Raw genomic sequence first — 16,377 nt, 5'->3', positions numbered from 1 at the left:
TCGCAGAGTAGTATACCGTTGTGTCTACAGACCCCATCATGTTCCCCCCATCTGTCCTGCAGCATATAGGTTGTTTCCACATCTTGGCTAGTGTAAATAGTGCTGCAGTGAGCATAGGAGCACAGGTTTCCTTTCAGATTAGTGCATTTGTGCTCTTTGTTTTTTTTGTAAGATTTATTTATTTATGCATATAGCAGCTGGGGTGCAGGCCAGAGGTGTGGAAGGCACAGGTGACAGTACAAACCAAGACAGAGTGGGGAGCAGAACAGCTGGGTCTGCTCAGGTACAATGCTGAGGGGAATGGAGGGGAGCAGCGGGGAGAGAGGAGAGGTCCGCTGTGCCTAGTGGGTCACCTCCTTGGCCAGGGTGACTTGTGCTGCAGTGGCTGCAGACAGCTTCACAGTGCTGAGGCTAACCCCTTGCAACATCAGGAAGGCCCCTCTTTTGTGCTGTTTGGGTAGATACCGAGGTGTGGAACTGCTAGGTCATGTGGAAGATCCATTTTCAGTCTTTTCAGGCATCTCCACACTTCTTTCCATAGTGGCTGGACTAATTCACACGCCCACCAACAGCGTAAGAGGGTCCTTTTCTCCACATCGTCTGCAGCACTTGTTGTTTGTGTGTTTTTTAACTGTGGGCCATTCTCACAAGTCTGAGGTGGTGTCTTGTGATTGTTTGGTTTGCATTGCCCTGAAGATAAATGAGAAAGAGAATTTTTTTCATGTGCCTGTTGGCCATCTGCATGTCTTCTTTACGGAAGTGATTGTTTAGATCCTTTTCCCATTTTTGATTCAGTTGTTTTCATTTTGTTGATTTGTATAGGTACTTTGTGAACTTTGATATGAATTCTTCATCAGAGGTAGGGTGTGCAGGTGTGTTCTCCCATTCAGACGGTGTATCTTTGTTTGGGTCACTGTCTTTTTTGCTGTACAGAAAACTTTTAGTTTGATGTAGTATCCGTTGTTTCCTCTCTCCTTCATATGTTTCTGAGATTGATGTTAGGGAGCATTTTACATGGGTTTTTCTCTATATGTTTGATGGTTTCAGGTCTTATATCTGAGTCTTTTATCCATTTTGAATTGATTTTCATGTGTGCTGTGAGGTAATGATCTAGTTTCATCATTTTACATGTGGCAGTCCACTTTTCCAACACCCTTTATTGAAGAGGCTTTCCTTGTTCCAGTGTATGGACTTTGTTCCTGTCTTGTATGTTAGTTGTCCATAAATGTGGTTTTATTTCTGGGCTCTCAATTCTGTTCCATTAGTCTCTGTGTCTGGTTTTGTTCCATTGCCATGCTGCTTTAACTACTCTGGCTTTAGCATATAGTTGGAAATCAGAAGTGTGATACCTTCATTTCCCCCCTTTGATATCAGGAAAGCTTTGGCTATTTGGGGTCTTTTGTGCTTTCTGATGAACTTCATTAATCTTTGTTCTATTTCTTTGAAGAACGCCATTGGGATTTTTATTGGGATTGCATTGAATCTCTAAATTGCTTTGGGTTGGATGACCATTTTTACAATGCTGACTCCTCCAACCCATGAGCTGGGTATATCTTTCTGTTTATTTAAAGGAAGAGGGATGGAGTATAGATGATCCAGGGTCTGTGGGCCAGGCTAAATTTCAGTCTTTGTCCTTAGAGTAATGTATAGCAACATAATCCTTGTTTTTAGCTTTCACAGCATTTGCAGGATGACACTAAGAGTTTCTTGTGTTTTTTATTATTTATTTATTTATTTATTTATTTATTTAAGATCTGAACTCAAGCCCAGCTCTCTTCTTTCTTTCTTTTTTTTTAGATTTATTTATTTATACAAGCACTGGGTATAGTCAGAAGCACGAGAGGGTGAGAGAACTCACCAGAGCCGGAGCAGCGAGCAGAGCAGGCAGAAGGACCAAAGTACACTGCTGAGGGGAGCAGCGGGCGGCAGGAGAGGTCTGTCTGCATGCCATGTGGGGCCCTCCTCTGGTGGCCCAGGAGCAGGCAGGGATCAAACCAGCACTGCAGAGGCTGCGGGCAGCTTCGCAACCCAGCGCTCAACCACTGAGTCACCGAGCGCTCAACCACTGAGTCCACACTTGTGTTTTTTAAATCAGAATGTCTCACCCCATGCTCCCCACCCAGAAAACTTTTCCTCATATGAATTACCTCTGCATTCTGCCAGTAACTTTCACATTATACATAGGAATATAATAAAAATGAACATACGATTCTGCCTGACAAACATAAAACCAAAAAAAGTATTTGGGGATTGAATTTATTGAATAAATAAGATTAACTGAATGTTGATGGAAGAACAGTTAATAGGTTCTTGAAAAGTATATTTTTTATATATATGTAAATAAAAGGTCTATTTTCTTCTGCATAATATTGAAAACATATTGATCAAGGTAATATATAAACATAATTAGGAAATTTCTAGAAAAATCTGAGTGTAGTACCATTCAAAATTCACAGTACTTGAGATCACGGGGTCATATCTTTCTCAGTCTTATAAAAATAAAATTCTTTGTCTAGTACAAAAAAAATTGTGTACATCATTTTGGTAAGGTTTTAAAGAAGTCATCACACAACAGTACAAAGCAACACATTCTTATTTCTGAAATGCCACATTAGATACATGAAAAATATCAATATTTATATACAAAGAAAAGTGATAGAATTTGTGATTACTGAATAGTCTAAGTCGTCAGACTCATCCAGATACTTCTTTTACGTCTGAGAGAAATGGGTACTGTTACGGAGCATCAGATAAAATCCAGCTGTACTTCAATCCCATTTCAATCTATCCTCACAGAAAATATTGACTCTTTTTTTTCCCTGCAGACATGCAGCTGTCAACTATCCAACCATGGGTCTAGATTTGCATTACACTTTTATTTCCTACCCGTTCCTTTTCATCTAAAACACTTGTCCCATGATACAGCTTTCACTGTCTGAATATGAAGGCAGGAAGTGCGGTGTCATCAAACCTGTTGGATAATGTTCATGGGCACAACAAATAATATTGGCTAAATTTAAGGGGATGTATTTCTGTTTTTAGAAGTGGTAAAATCACTACTTACCGCCATGCATTGTTAATGTCATAGTTATCATTCCAGTAAAAATTTCATTTCGTACCAATATGTATGACATTCTGCCCCCACCCCCAAGTAAAGTCTTTAACACATCAAAATACCCACAAAGTATGTGCACTTGATTGAAAAGTAGGTGAAGTTACAGAAGCTCCTAGGGAGATACATAGACTGGGATTTCTGGAAATCTTAAAGATTTGTAAGCAATAGCAAAAAGTATATATATTGTAAAGATTAGTGAAGACCCACAAGATTGTGGTGATCATTAAATCCAAATGCAACAGTTCAACAGAATAAAAAATTCTTTCTTATGAATTCTTTCTTAGAACAGTTCTCTTGAACCATTTTTTTCCTGCTTGGTCTTATAAGTATACTAGCAACCTCTGGCTCACAGATCAATTATCCTAGATAATATCATAGTATATTACATCAATTCTTTGGATGTGGACTAAGAGGTCATTGAGAAGGAACATGAGCTTCTTACCATGTCCAGAGGTAACATCTGTCACATTTGTTCACTTTGTATTGGGAAGAACGAGTCACATGATCACTCATAACTGCACAGGAACTGGGAAAGCTACTTTTGCATCACTAATTTCAGGCTATAACTATTATGGAATGAACAAGGATTTATAGGTAGCTTCTTGTCTTTAATATAAATATTGCTATTAAATTGTTCTGAACGTAAGAGGGTGTTTTTGTTGCAGGTTTTGTGGGTTTTTTTGGTCTGTTTATATTTTTGCCTGCTCAATTTTCTGGCCAACTAGGTACATATAAAGCCCCAAAATGCAAATTAACTCATATTAGGAACAATAGAATGAAATAAATCTGCAAAAACAAGGTCAGTATATAGAGCTCATCTCACTAAACAGGAAAGAATTGAACTCAATATTCTATATCCATGTAAAAAAAATGCTTGAATTAAGGTGAATGCTTGAATTAATGCTTGAATTAATAAGGTGAACAGATTTTTGACTTTGAGATTCATGTAACATTCACAGTGATGATACCCTAAAATGTCATTTATATTTGACTGCATTACAAAGACCCTTTATATTTTTATGTACAATGAATAATATTCTCAATTCTGAATCTTATAGGAACATCCAGGGAAAAGAAATAATGCCCCAGGCAAACATGCATGAAATTAATTAGCATCATAGAGTAAATGCCACATTTGGACTTATATGGTGGCAGCCCTGTATGAGTCACTGAAATGGCTTTAAAAAGGAAATGTTTGCTGATAGCCCCTGACGTATTCATCTTTCTCTCACAGCAGAAATACTCAGTGAGTACAAAGGAGACTTTTTTTAAAGATTTATTTATTTATTTATACAGGCACTGGGTACAGTCAGAAGCACAGGAGGGTGAGAGAATTCACCAGAGCCAGAGCGGGGAGGAGAACAGGCAGGCTGAGGAAGTACACTGCTGAGGGGAGCAGCGGGTGGCAGGAGAGGTCTGTGCAGTATGTGGAACCCTCCCGGTGGCCGGGGATCGAACCAGCACTGCGGAGGCTGCGGGCTGTGGGCTGTGGGCCCAACCGCTGCGCCACCAGGGGAGGCCCACAAAGGAGACTATTTTACAATAATATACACATTCATTTCACAAAGCAAAAGGAAAGTAAGAGGGCTCATTTGCATGTCTGGACCTGGGATTTCTTGCATAGCACTCTGGCAATACACAAGAGTCTTGCCAGGTCCCCATACCAAAAGCTTTCCCTATGGTCCTTGTGCCCCAGAAAATGGGTGATCTTGGCTCTCTTTTCCTTATATGATAAGTTTCTTCTTTTCTGGATTTATTGGACTGCTTTCTATGGAAATTTTCATCTTTCTCCAATTTCTCTCTCTCTAGTCTATAGGTAGAGTGTACCAATGATGTTCCTGATGCTGGTTTCATGGAAAGTCTTGTAGAGTTATCCTTTCAGAACGCTCAGGTAACCACACCAGAATGAGGTCCAGATTCCAGCACCTCTTAACAAGTTTCTGTCATGGACCGTGCATATGTGGGGATGGACCCAACTTACATTTCTGGAGGACTGTAGTGCAAGGAGAGGATGAAATAACGCATTCAGAATAGAAATAAAATATACGGGTCACAAAGATTCTCCTACAGAGACAAGAGAGTTAAAATGTTTTTCCCAGACAAACAAAAGCTGAAGAATTGGTCCACTAACAAATCTTCCCTGAAAGAAATGTTTACAAGAGATCCCCTGTATAATTTAAAGAGAAAAGAAAAAAAAGAAAAAAGCTGAGCAGGGAAATAGAATCAGAAAACTAAAGTGAAAGTGGCAGTAGACGATCCTCTATAGAGCTCACCAATCCAAAGGCAGAGAGAGGCCAGCCACGGTTCAGGAAACAAAAGCCAAGATTGCACAGTCCCCAGGAGACCCGTCTGAGCCCCCAAAATAAACACAGGCTTCCAGCTCAAGGCTGAATATGACACCAAACCACAGAACAGACTCAGGGATGTCAGAGTCTGGGCCAGAATGTATAGTACTGCACCATGATGTGCAACGAAAAACATTCTATGTGGAGCCGAGAGCCTTCATTTTTCTCACAATGTATTTTGAATAGCAGCTGCTTTGTAATGTTTGCAATAGGATCCATTTCCGGATCTGCAGGTAAGTGATGTTTTAGTCGTGCTTTTATTTCACTTATTTTTTTTAAGATTTATTTATTTTTTATACAAGAACCAGGGTACAAGCCAGATGCACTGGAGGGTGAGAGGATTCACCGGAGACAGAGCAGGGAACAGAACAGTCAGACTGACAAAATATACACTGTTGAAGGGAGCAGCAGGCAAGACAGGAGAGGTCTGCCCCGCCATGTGGGAGTCTCGCCGGCCGGCCAGAATTGAACCGGCGCTGCAGAGGCTGCGGACAGCCTCTCAGTGCGGCGCTCAACCACCTGTGCCACCAGGAAGGCCAATTTTTACTTATTTTTTAACAGATTTCTTTACTTATAAACATAAGAGCTGGGGTGCAGCCAGAGGTGTGGGGGTGGGGTTAAGGGGTTTCACCAGAGACAGAATGGGGAACAGGACAGGTGGACTGACTGCAATCCACTGCTGAGGGGAGCAGCGGGGAGACAGGAGAGGTCTGCGGTGCCCTGCGGGTCACCTTCCCAGCTGGGGATGTGATGTTGGCACCAGATGACGTGATGAGTCCCTTCACGGTCACCAAAATGTAGGTTGTAGAGTGCGTGCGGTTCCTGGGGGTCACTCTGGGAAAGGTGCCCCCAGAGCTCCTGTTACAGCGGGACACAGCAAGTTCCCCAGCCACGTTTCTCCACGAGACAGAGACACTAGTTACATTAAAGAGCAGATTTAGGGCCTCCCCTGCTGGCGCAGTGGTTGAGCGCTGGGCTGAGGGGCTGCCCACAGCCTCTGCAGCGCCTGTTCGTTCCCCGGCCGCTGGCGAGGGTCCCACAAAAAAACAAAACAAAAAACAGGGCAGGTTTATGAGGGAACGGGAAAGGGACAGGTTTCGCTGAGAGGCCTGCATGGTTGCAGGCTGGTAGCCTTGACAGGTCACGGCAGGCAGGAGGCTGCTGCTCTGCAGAGGGAGAGAGTTGGTGAGAAGAGGCACCTGTGTAGTCACGGGTGGACAGATGGACGGCTGCCCTGAGCCCGTGCAGAGACTGCCCTAATACAGTCCTTTTCTGTTTGGGAGGGTCACTCCTATGTGGAATGGCTGCTTGTTGCTGATGTCGGGTAACAGGCAACACTAGAAAGGGACCAGAGATTCCAGGGTGGGCCCAATCTCCATATCCTTCCCCTCAAGCCTGTGCACCACTCCCTAGAGCTTTGGATCCTGCTTGGGTCTCCTGCCTTGTGACAAGGCACTGGCACCTAAGGGTCCAACCTCCACAGCTGGGTTAATGGTCCTGTTATTCCCCTCGTCCCCCACCTCCTTGCGTGAGTCAGGTTTTAGTCATGTGAGGCCTCCCTTTCCAGTCTTTCCATTCTTGCCCTCCATCAGATGGAACTCGTGCAGCAGAGGCTGCAGATGGCTTCGCAGTGCTGTGCTTAACCCCTGCGCCATCAGAGAGGCCCCATGCCTTGCTTTTATGTCAGCTTCAGGTAAGAGGATTTTTAACAACGATTAAAAAAAATCTTTCCCAGAAATTCAAGCAACCTTGTTTGTTGTTTTAAAGACTTGTGGATATTTTAGGGTCTGGCTGCGACGGACACTGTCGGTGAAAGGCTGGGAGTCCCGAAGTGTGCAACAGACCCGCCTGTGCCTTCTGCCCCAGCCTGCCTGCCCCAGCCCACTGTGACCTACCTGCTCATTACCTGGAGTTATGTTGGGACAAGGCCTGGGGGTGGACTAAAGGTTTCAGGGAGTGACTGGCCAGGAGCCTGACTTGTACCCCCCAGATGACCAGGTGAGCTCTTAGAAGTCTCCTGCTTCTCTACTCCCTGCTTGCTTCAAGTTGCAAATGTGCCCCTGCTGGGGCCATGGGTACTCTGTCGCCCAATGGCTCAGGGCTCGGACTTTGGAAAACGATCACCTCTGGGCCTGTGGGATAAATAAAGATGAAATTTTTCCATAACCTCTTACAATCTAAAAATCAAAAGGTAGAAGGTCCTAACTCTAAATGCAAATAAAGCAAGGTGTGTTAAGAATTGTATTTAAAACAGGGCCTCCCCTGGTGGCGTAGGCAGTTGAGCGCAGCACTGTGAAGCTGTCTGCAGCCTCTGCAGTGCTGGTTCAATCCTGGCTGGCCAGAGAGGGTTCCACATGGCACAGCAGACCTCTCGTATCACGCCCGCTGCTCCCTTCAGCAGTGCATTTCAGTCAGTCTGCCTGTTCTGTTCCCCACTCTGGTGAATCCTCTCACCCCCCACATCTCTGGCCTGTACCCCAGTTCTTGAGTGCATAAATAATCTTTTAAGATTTATTTATGCACTCAAGAACTGGGTTGTAAGCCAGACATGGGGGTTGTGTTTGTGAGGATTCACCAGAGACAGAGTTGGGGGCAGAACAGACAGACTGACTGAAAGACACTGATGAGGGGCGCAGCGGGGAGACAGGAGGGGTCTGCGCGCCATGTGGGCTGCTCCGAGGCCTGTGGGATCTACCCAGCGCTGCGGAGTCTGCGTACAGCTCGACAGGCTGCGCTCAACCTGCTGCGCCACTGGGGAGGCCCTAAAATACATTTTCAATGGAAATAGTAATTTTAATTTTGGAAATGACCTAAGGAAATGTTTTCAAATTCCAATAAAACTTTATGTGTAACAATGTTCAATAACACTTTATTTACAGTAAAATTATTCGAAATTATCCAAATAAAAACCCCCAATATACACAATCCAAATAAAAACCCCCAATCTACACAGCTGCACACCTCAGTGGTGTGGCTCGTCAGGGAGCTTGCCCTCCCCTCCTAGAGGGTCAGTCATGCAGTTGCCAATGTCATGAGCTGACCCCCCTGTGCATATACAGCCTCAGAGTTGGGCCCTCCGGGCCTCTGTGACCTTTCTTGTCTTGGTCTTCTCTGGCCATACTCTGTGCTGCCCTGGCCACCACCTGGCTCTTGGCTTACACAGTGCCAGGGTCTCTGGGCTCCCTCCCAAGGCCACTATCCACCTGGGATGCAGTGAAGAGGGCCCTTGTGTTATACAACTGATGTTCACCGAGCACTCAAGCTGTAGGGGGACCTGAGGTGAGTCTTGTGCTTGGGGTCAGTCTTTTTGGCCCTCAGGCTGTGGGTTCCTCCTCCTCCTCCTCCTCCTCCTCCTCCTCTCCTCCTCCTCCTCCTCTCCTCCTCCTCCTCCTCCTCCACCCCCCCCCCTCCTCCTCCTCCTCCTCCTCCTCCTCCTCCATTACTCTTCTGTTATTTCTGCTTTTTCGGCTTATTCTTCTGTTTCTTCTTGTTGTTCTGCTTCTTGATGTTCTTCTTTTCTTCTTGTAGTTCTACATCTCCTTCTTCTTCATCTTCTTCTGTTTCTTCTGCATTTTCTGCTTTTTCAATTACTTCTTCTTCTGCTTCTTCTGCTTCTTCAGCTTATTCTTGGGGAACAAACACCGTGGCAAGCGTGGTCCACGTGGCTCTGAGAGGCCACGGGGGCTATGGGTGAGTGCTTTGGTCTGGGAGCAGCACTGGGGGAAAGCTCTCCATGTTGCCTGCAGGCTCCCCAAGACCTGGTTGCGGGTGCAGTGGGTTGTGCCTACACTGTGCCCCATGTGTGGGGCCCCTCATCAATACTAAGTGAGCCATGGGCTCCTGCCTGGAATGGAGCAAAGGGGCCTTGTGTTGTACTAACCTGCTGGAGCCTGAGCTGCAGCCCATACCACCACCCCTCTTAAGAGGGTGTGCTGTCTGCGGTGGCCCATGTGGGGCTACATGGTGTTCTCAAGCACAAATGCAGGTGCAGAACTGGCTCCCCTAAGCCCCGAGCTGTGGTGAGGCCAGGCCTCATACCCAAGCCCATAGTGTGGGGTGCTTTTCCCTGGGCTGTGACTGTGGTGTAGCAGGGCTGGGAAGAGATGGGGGCTTGGGCTATCTGGGCTTGGAGGGGGGGCTTCCATGCCTCTGAGCTGCTGCCTGTGTCCTCCGTGGTGTTGCCCCAGTGGCTTGGGGCCTGTTCCTCTCATGTGTTCCTGTTGAGGGGGCCTGACTCCCTAGGTTCCCCCTGTCCTGATGCCTCACTCCAAAGAGCAGCACTGTTTATAGCAGCTGTTTATAGCAGCACTGTTTACAATTGCTAAGCTTTGGAAAAAACCCAAATGCCCAAAAATAGATGACTGGATCAAGAAGATGTGGTACATATATACCATGGAATATTACTCAGCATTCAAAAAAGATAAACACATGCAAATTGCAGCAACATGGATGGCGCTGGAAGGGATCATGCTCAGCGAAATAAGCCAAAAAGAAAAAGAAAAATACCGGATGGTCTCACTCATAGCAGGAATCTAGAAAACTTAAATAAGGGACCAGGAAAACGAATAACTATAAGAAAGTGAAAATCAATATCAACAAAAAACTACGAACCAGAGACACTTTTTGGGGGGTGGGGGGCGGGAGGGGAGGGATTGGGGTCAGAATGGGGCGTTTGCAATTGTATGGGGGAATATAAAAATAAAATTTATTATTTAAAAAAAAAAACATAGGGGTGCAGGTGTTCTTTGGAATTGATGTTTCTGTGTCCTTTGGGTAAATACCTAGGAGTGGAATTGCTGGATCATATGGAAGCTCTATGTTTAGTAGGTCCAGAAATCTCCACACAGCTCTCCACAGTGGTTGGACCAGTTTGCACTCCCACCAACAGTGCAGAAGAGTTCCTTTTTCTCCACATCCTCGCCAACATTTGTTGTTGCTAGTTTTTTTAATATGTGCCATTCTCACTGGTGTAAGATGGTATCTCATGGTAGTTTTGATTTGCATTTCCCTGATGACAAGTGATGTTGAACATTTTTTCATATGCCTGTTGGCCATTTGCATTTCCTCTTCAGAGAAGTTTCTTTTTAGCTCTTCTGCCCATTTTTTGACTGGATTATTTTCTTTGTTGTTGTTGAGTCTCATCAGCTCTTTGCAGATTTTTGTGATCAGTCCTTTATCATTAGTGTTGTGTGCAAAAATGTTCTCCCAGTTGGTGGGGTTTCTCTTTGTTTTTGTTATTGTCTCTTTTGCTGTGCAGAAGCTCTTTAATTTGATGTAGTCCCAGCTGTTTATCTTTGCCTTCACTATCACTGCTTTGGGTGATGTGTCTGTAAAGATGTCTTTGATGTGCAAATCCCGTAGTGTTTCGCCTATATTTCCTTCTATGTATTTTATGGTTTCAGGTCTTATGTCTAGTTCTTTAATCCATTTTGAGTTGATTTTTGTGTACGGTGTGAGGTAGTGGTCAAGCTTCATTCTTTTGCATGTAGCAACCCAAACTTTCTTTGCTCCAATGCATAGTCTTTGCTCCTTTGTCAAAGATTAGTTGACCATAAATCTGTGGGTTTATTTCTGGATTTTCTATTCGATTCCATTGGTCTGTATGTCTGTTCTTGTTCCAATACCATGCAGTTTTGATGATTATGGCTTTGTAGTAGAGTTTGAAGTCTGGGAGTGTGATGCCTCCATTCCCTTCTTTTTTTTTTCAGGAGAGCTATGGCTATTCAGGGTTTTTTGTGATTCCATATGAATTTCATCAATAATTGTTCTATTTCTTTGAAGAATGACATTGCAATTTTTATTGGAATAGCATTGAATCTGTATATTGCTTTTGGGAGGATGGCCATTTTAATAATGTTTATTCTTCCAATCCATGAGCAGGGGATGTCTTTCCATTTCTTTGTGTCTTCTTCTATTTCTTTTAACAGTGTTTTATAGTTTTCTTTGTATAGGTCCTTTACCTCTTTTGTTAGATTTATTCCCAAATATTTGATTTTTTTCTTTCAATAAAAAAAGGGATTTTTTTTTTTATTTCTTCTTCTTCAGATTTATTGTTTGGGTATAGGAAGGCTACTGACATTTGCGTGTTGATTTTGTATCCTGCCACTTTACTGAACTGATTGATGAGTTGAATTAGTTTTTCTGTGGAGTTTTTGGGGTTCTCTATGTATATTATCATATCATCTGCAAATAGTGATAGTTTGACTTCTTCTTTTCCTATTTGGATTCCTTGGATGACTTTCTCTTGTCTTATTGCTCTGGCTAGGACTTCCAGTATTATATTGAAAAGCAGTGGTGAGAATGGACATCCTTGTCTTGTTCCAGATCTTAATAGAATTGCTTTCAGCTTTTCACCATTGAGAATGATACTGCCTGTTGGCTTGTCATATATGGCCTTTATGATGTTGAGGTATGTTCCTTGTATCCCAAGAATATCAAGGGCTTTTATCATGAATGGGTGTTGCACTTTGTCGAAAGCTTTCTCAGCATCTATTGATATTATCATATGGTTTTTATATTTCTTTTTTGTTGATGTGTTGGATAACGTTGATTGATTTTCGGATGTTAAACCATCCTTGTGTCCCTGGAATGAATCCTACTTGGTCGTGGTGAATTATCTTATGGATACATTGTTGGATTCTGATAGCTAAAATTTTATTGAGGATTTTTGCATCAGTGTTCATTAGGGAGATTGGCCTGTAGTTTTCCTTTTTTGTGTTGTCCTTGTTCGGTTTTGTTATTAGTGTAAATTTGGCTTCATAGAACGTGTTTGGTATTGTCCCTTCCTTCTCAATTTTTTGGAAGAGTTTGTGAAGTATAGGCACTAATTCTTCTCTGAATGTTTGGTAGAATTCATTTGTAAATCCATCAGGTCCTGGGCTTTTGTTTTTGGGGTGGTTTTTTATTACCATTTCAATTTCGCTGCTTGTAATTGGTCTGTTTAGGTGTTCTATTTCTTCTTTATCTATCTTTGGGTGATTGTAGAGTTGTAGGAATTTGTCCATCTCCTCTAGATTGTTAAACTTGTTTCCATATAACTGTTCACAGTAGTTACTGATTATTCTTTTGATTTCTGCTTTGTCCGTTGTGATTTCTCCTCTTTCATTGATGATCCTGTTTATTTGTGCTTTCTCCCTTTTTTCCTTTGTGAGCCTGGCTAGGGGTTTGTCTATTTTATTGATTTTTTCAAAGAACCAGCTCTTGGTTTCAGTGATCTTTTGGATTGTTTTTTTAGTTTCAATTTCATTTATTTCTGCTTTTGTTTTTATTATTTCTTTTCTTCTACTGGTTTTGGGGTTTTTTTGTTGTTCTTTTTCTAGATTTTTGAGCTTCGAGATTAGGTTGTTTCTTTGAGTTCTTTCTTGTTTTTTGATGTGAGCTTCTATTGCTATATATTTTCCTCTTATTACTGCTTTTGCTGCATCCCATACATTTAGGATATTGGTGTCCTCCTTGTCGTTCAATTCAAAGAATTTTTTAATTTCTTCTTTGATCTCCTCATTAGTCCAGTGGTCTTCCAGTAGTGTGGTTTTTAATCTCCATGAGGTAGGAAAGTTCCTTTCCTTCTTTTTATGGTTTATTTCTAGTTTGATGCCTTCATGGTCAGAAAAGATGGTTGATATAATTTCAATCTTGGTGTATCTGTTGATGTTTGTCTTGTGCCCCAGTATGAGATCGATCCTGGAGAATGATCCGTGTGCGCTTGAGAAAAATGTGTACTCCGTTTTTTTTGGGGTTTAGTGTTCTATAGATGTCTGTTAAGCCCAAATGCTCTAGGTCCTTATTTAGAGCTTTGGTTTCTTTACTTATTTTTTCTCTTGTTGATCTATCCATTGTTGATAGTGGTGTGTTGAAGTCTCCCACTACGTATGTGTTTTCTCTGATGTCTGTTTTCAGAGAGGACAACAGTTGTCTGATATATTTTGGTGCTCCATCGTTTGGTGAATATATGTTAATGAGTGTTATTTCTTCTTGAAGTATTGTCCCCTTGATCATAATGTAGTGACCATTGGGGTCTCTTTTTATCTTTTTGAGTTTGAAATCTGTTTTATCTGATATAAGTATAGCTGTTCTGCTTTCTTTTTTGGTCCATTTGCTTGTAGGATTGTTTTCCATCCTTTAACTTTGAGCCTATTTTTATCTTTTGTAGCTAAATGTGTTTCCTGGAGACAGCAAAAGGTTGGGTTTTTTTCTTAATCCAGGCTGCAACTCTGTGTCTTTTTATTGAAGAGTTTAGTCCATTTACATTTAGAGTTAATATTGATATGTTAGCATCTGTATTTGCCATTGTGTTTGTCTTTCCTTTGATTTTATTTATTTATTCTTTTAATAACATTTTTTTTGGCCTTCTTTCATTGTTATTCGTCCCTCTGAGGTTCTGGCTTTAGGACTCCTTGTAGTATTTTTTGGAGTGGGGGTTTAGTTGCAATGAAATTCCGGAGTTTCTGTTTGTCTGGGAAGGTCCATATTCTTTCTTCAAAGAGGAAGGAGAGCTTTGCAGGATAGAGAATTCTTGGTTGGCATCTGTTTTCTTGGAGTCTATTGACTATGTCCCTCCACTCTCTCCTTGCCCGTAGTGTTTCTTCGGAGAAGTCTGATGTCAGCCTGATTGGCTTTCCTTTGAATGTTATCTGTTTCTTCCCTCTTGCCAGCTTCATTATTTTTTCCTTGTCCTGGATTCTTGGGAGCTTTACTATTATGTGTCTTGCTGTATTTTTCCTTTCGTCGTGGAAGTTTGGTGTTCTTCTTGCTTCTTGTATATCAATTTTCAGCTCCTTCTTCACATTTGGGAAGTTCTCTTCAATTATCTCTTTGAATATTTTCTCTGTTTCTACATCTCTCTCCTCTCCTTGTGGTATTCCTATAACTCTTATATTTCCTTTCCTCATGGAGTCAGATAGTTCCCGAAGTCTTTCTTCGTTCTTTTTCCTTCGTACTTCTCTTTCCTTTTCTGTTTTGGTTCTTTTTATTTCTGTGTCTTCAAGAGTACTTATTCGTTCTTCGATTTCATCTATTCTGCTTTCATTGCTTTTCCCAGAATTCTTTAGTTCTTCCATTAATTCTTTGATCTCCTGCATTTCTTTTACTTCCCTCTTTAGGGACTCAATTTCATTCTTCTGACCATTGTTTTCCCTCTCTAGGGACTCAATTGCGTTCTTCTGATCGTTGATTATTTTTCCCGTATCATTGTTTTCCTTTATGACTTCTGTCAGTTTTTTAAACACGGCAATTTTAAATTCTCTTTCTGGAAGGCTCAGAAGTTCTTCCAAGTTACTGTCGTTGCAATCTGGGGGCTGCTTTTCTTTTTGTGGTGTGCTTTTTCCCTGGGGAGTTGCTAGGTTGCGTGTGGTTCTTCTCCTCCCTACTGTCTGTTTTCTCATTTGCCGTATGCGTTGGGACACTGTGTAGTTGGGACTGGCCCGCATCTTGGGTGAGCTTCTCTGCTCTCCTCTGGTTCCTCCAGGAGTCATCTGTTAGTTTCAAGCAGTCTTTACTGGAGAAAGGTCCCTGTTCTAAAATGCCGATGTGGGGACACACTCCCCTTTGCGCCTGGTCTGCCCCAGCGGTGGGTTCCTGCTCCCCCTCTGGGCTTGGACTGCAGGCCAGATGGGGTCTGGCGTGGGCGAACTTCCCCTGCTCACCTCTGGCTCCTGAGGAAGCCTTCTGCAGGTAGTCTTTACTGAAGAAATGTCCCTGTTCTAAGATGGTGATGTGGGACACACTCCCTGCACGTCCGGTCTCAGGCACACTCTTCTGCGCACCTGGTCTGCCCTGGCTGTGGGTGCTCGCTCCCCCTGTGGGCTCAGACTACTGGTCGGAAGGGGCCCGGCGTGGGCTAACTCCCCAGCTGGCCACTGGTTCCTCTAGGCGCCTCTGCTGTCTTCAAGTCGCTAGGTGGAGCCAGAGATCTCTCCTGGAGCCCTTGGGGAGCTGATTTTCCACCCCGTGGGACAGGGAATAGAGTGGGAATGGTAGGGTACACCTCAACGGCTTTGGGGTGCTGTGTCTGCCTTGTGCCCCACCGTCGTGGGGAACCCACGCCCCTAATTTCGTGTCCCGGGTGTCAGTTCCAAAGCCCTCAGTTCCAGGACTCAGGCTGTAGCCCAGTTCATTGGCGCGGGAATGGCGCCTTTTGAATCCAGCTCCCGTGCCTGGGCGCCTGGTTCCTGCCTAGGTCGCAGGTGCAGGGACCTGGGCAGCTGCGATCTGGATCCGCGTTTGCTTTTCAACTGCACTGCTTTTCCGCGCGTGATCCCGATTCCGATCCGCACTTGGTTTTCCAGCCCGCCGCTTTTCCGCGCAATCCTGACCGCGATCCGCGCCTGCTTTTCCAGGGCGCCGCTTTTCCGCACCAGCTTACCGGGCAGCCCAGGGCTGTGTGCTGGTGCTGGTCTCCTCCTGGGCGGGGTCTCTCTTTAATGGTGCCCGGAGCCGTTCGCTCACCGCCGCGGCGGATCCTGCAGGGTTCTCCACAGCTCCCGTTCACGGGGTGTGGTGGCTGCAATAGTTCCTTTCCACTCACAGTGCCGCTTGCTGCGTAGTTTGTTCTTGTTGGTCGTTTTGGTTTGTTGTTTCCCTCCTCTCTGCTGATCGGAGAGTGCCCTGTTATTTCTGTTTTTCGGCTTATTCTTCTGTTTCTTCTTCTTGTTCTTCTTGTTCTTCTGGTTCTTCTTGTTCGTCTTGTAGTTCTACATGTCCTTCTTCTTCTTCTTCTTCATCTTCTTCTGCTTCTTCTGCACATTTTGTTTTGTCAATTACTTCTACTTCTGCTGCTGCTTCTCCTTCTTGTTCAGCTTTTTCTTCTATTATTTCTGCTTTTTCGGATTATTCTTCTGTTATTTCTGCTTTTTCATCTTATTCTTCTGTTTCTACTTCTTGTTGTTCTTCTAGTTCCTCTAGTTCTTCTAGTTCTTCTAG

General features: G+C 43.6%; 1 long non-coding RNA gene across 6 annotated transcripts in view; it reads left to right on the top strand.

Annotated features, from left to right (window-relative positions):
* The window catches only part of LOC129145722 (uncharacterized), a 94,872-nt gene that overhangs the window by 9,323 nt on the left and 69,172 nt on the right, over nucleotides 1-16,377 (top strand). Inside the window, exons 1-4 of one of the 6 annotated variants that reach the window (XR_008551697.1) lie at nucleotides 1,748-4,361; nucleotides 4,925-5,693; nucleotides 7,053-7,153; nucleotides 7,245-7,458. This is a non-coding gene — a long non-coding RNA (uncharacterized LOC129145722). Of the gene's footprint in view, nucleotides 1-1,747; nucleotides 5,694-7,052; nucleotides 7,154-7,244; nucleotides 7,459-16,377 lie in introns of those variants that run through there. The other 5 variants (XR_008551696.1, XR_008551700.1, XR_008551698.1 and 2 more) reach the window with 5 other exon arrangements.

This window comes from Talpa occidentalis, unplaced genomic scaffold (assembly GCF_014898055.3).
Source record: "Talpa occidentalis isolate TD23 unplaced genomic scaffold, MPIMG_talOcc4v2.1 talOcc4.14, whole genome shotgun sequence".
NCBI classification, from domain to species: Eukaryota; Metazoa; Chordata; class Mammalia; order Eulipotyphla; family Talpidae; genus Talpa; species Talpa occidentalis.
The sequence above is the reverse complement of the archived record's forward strand: the minus strand, read 5'-3'. Positions and strand labels throughout refer to the sequence as shown.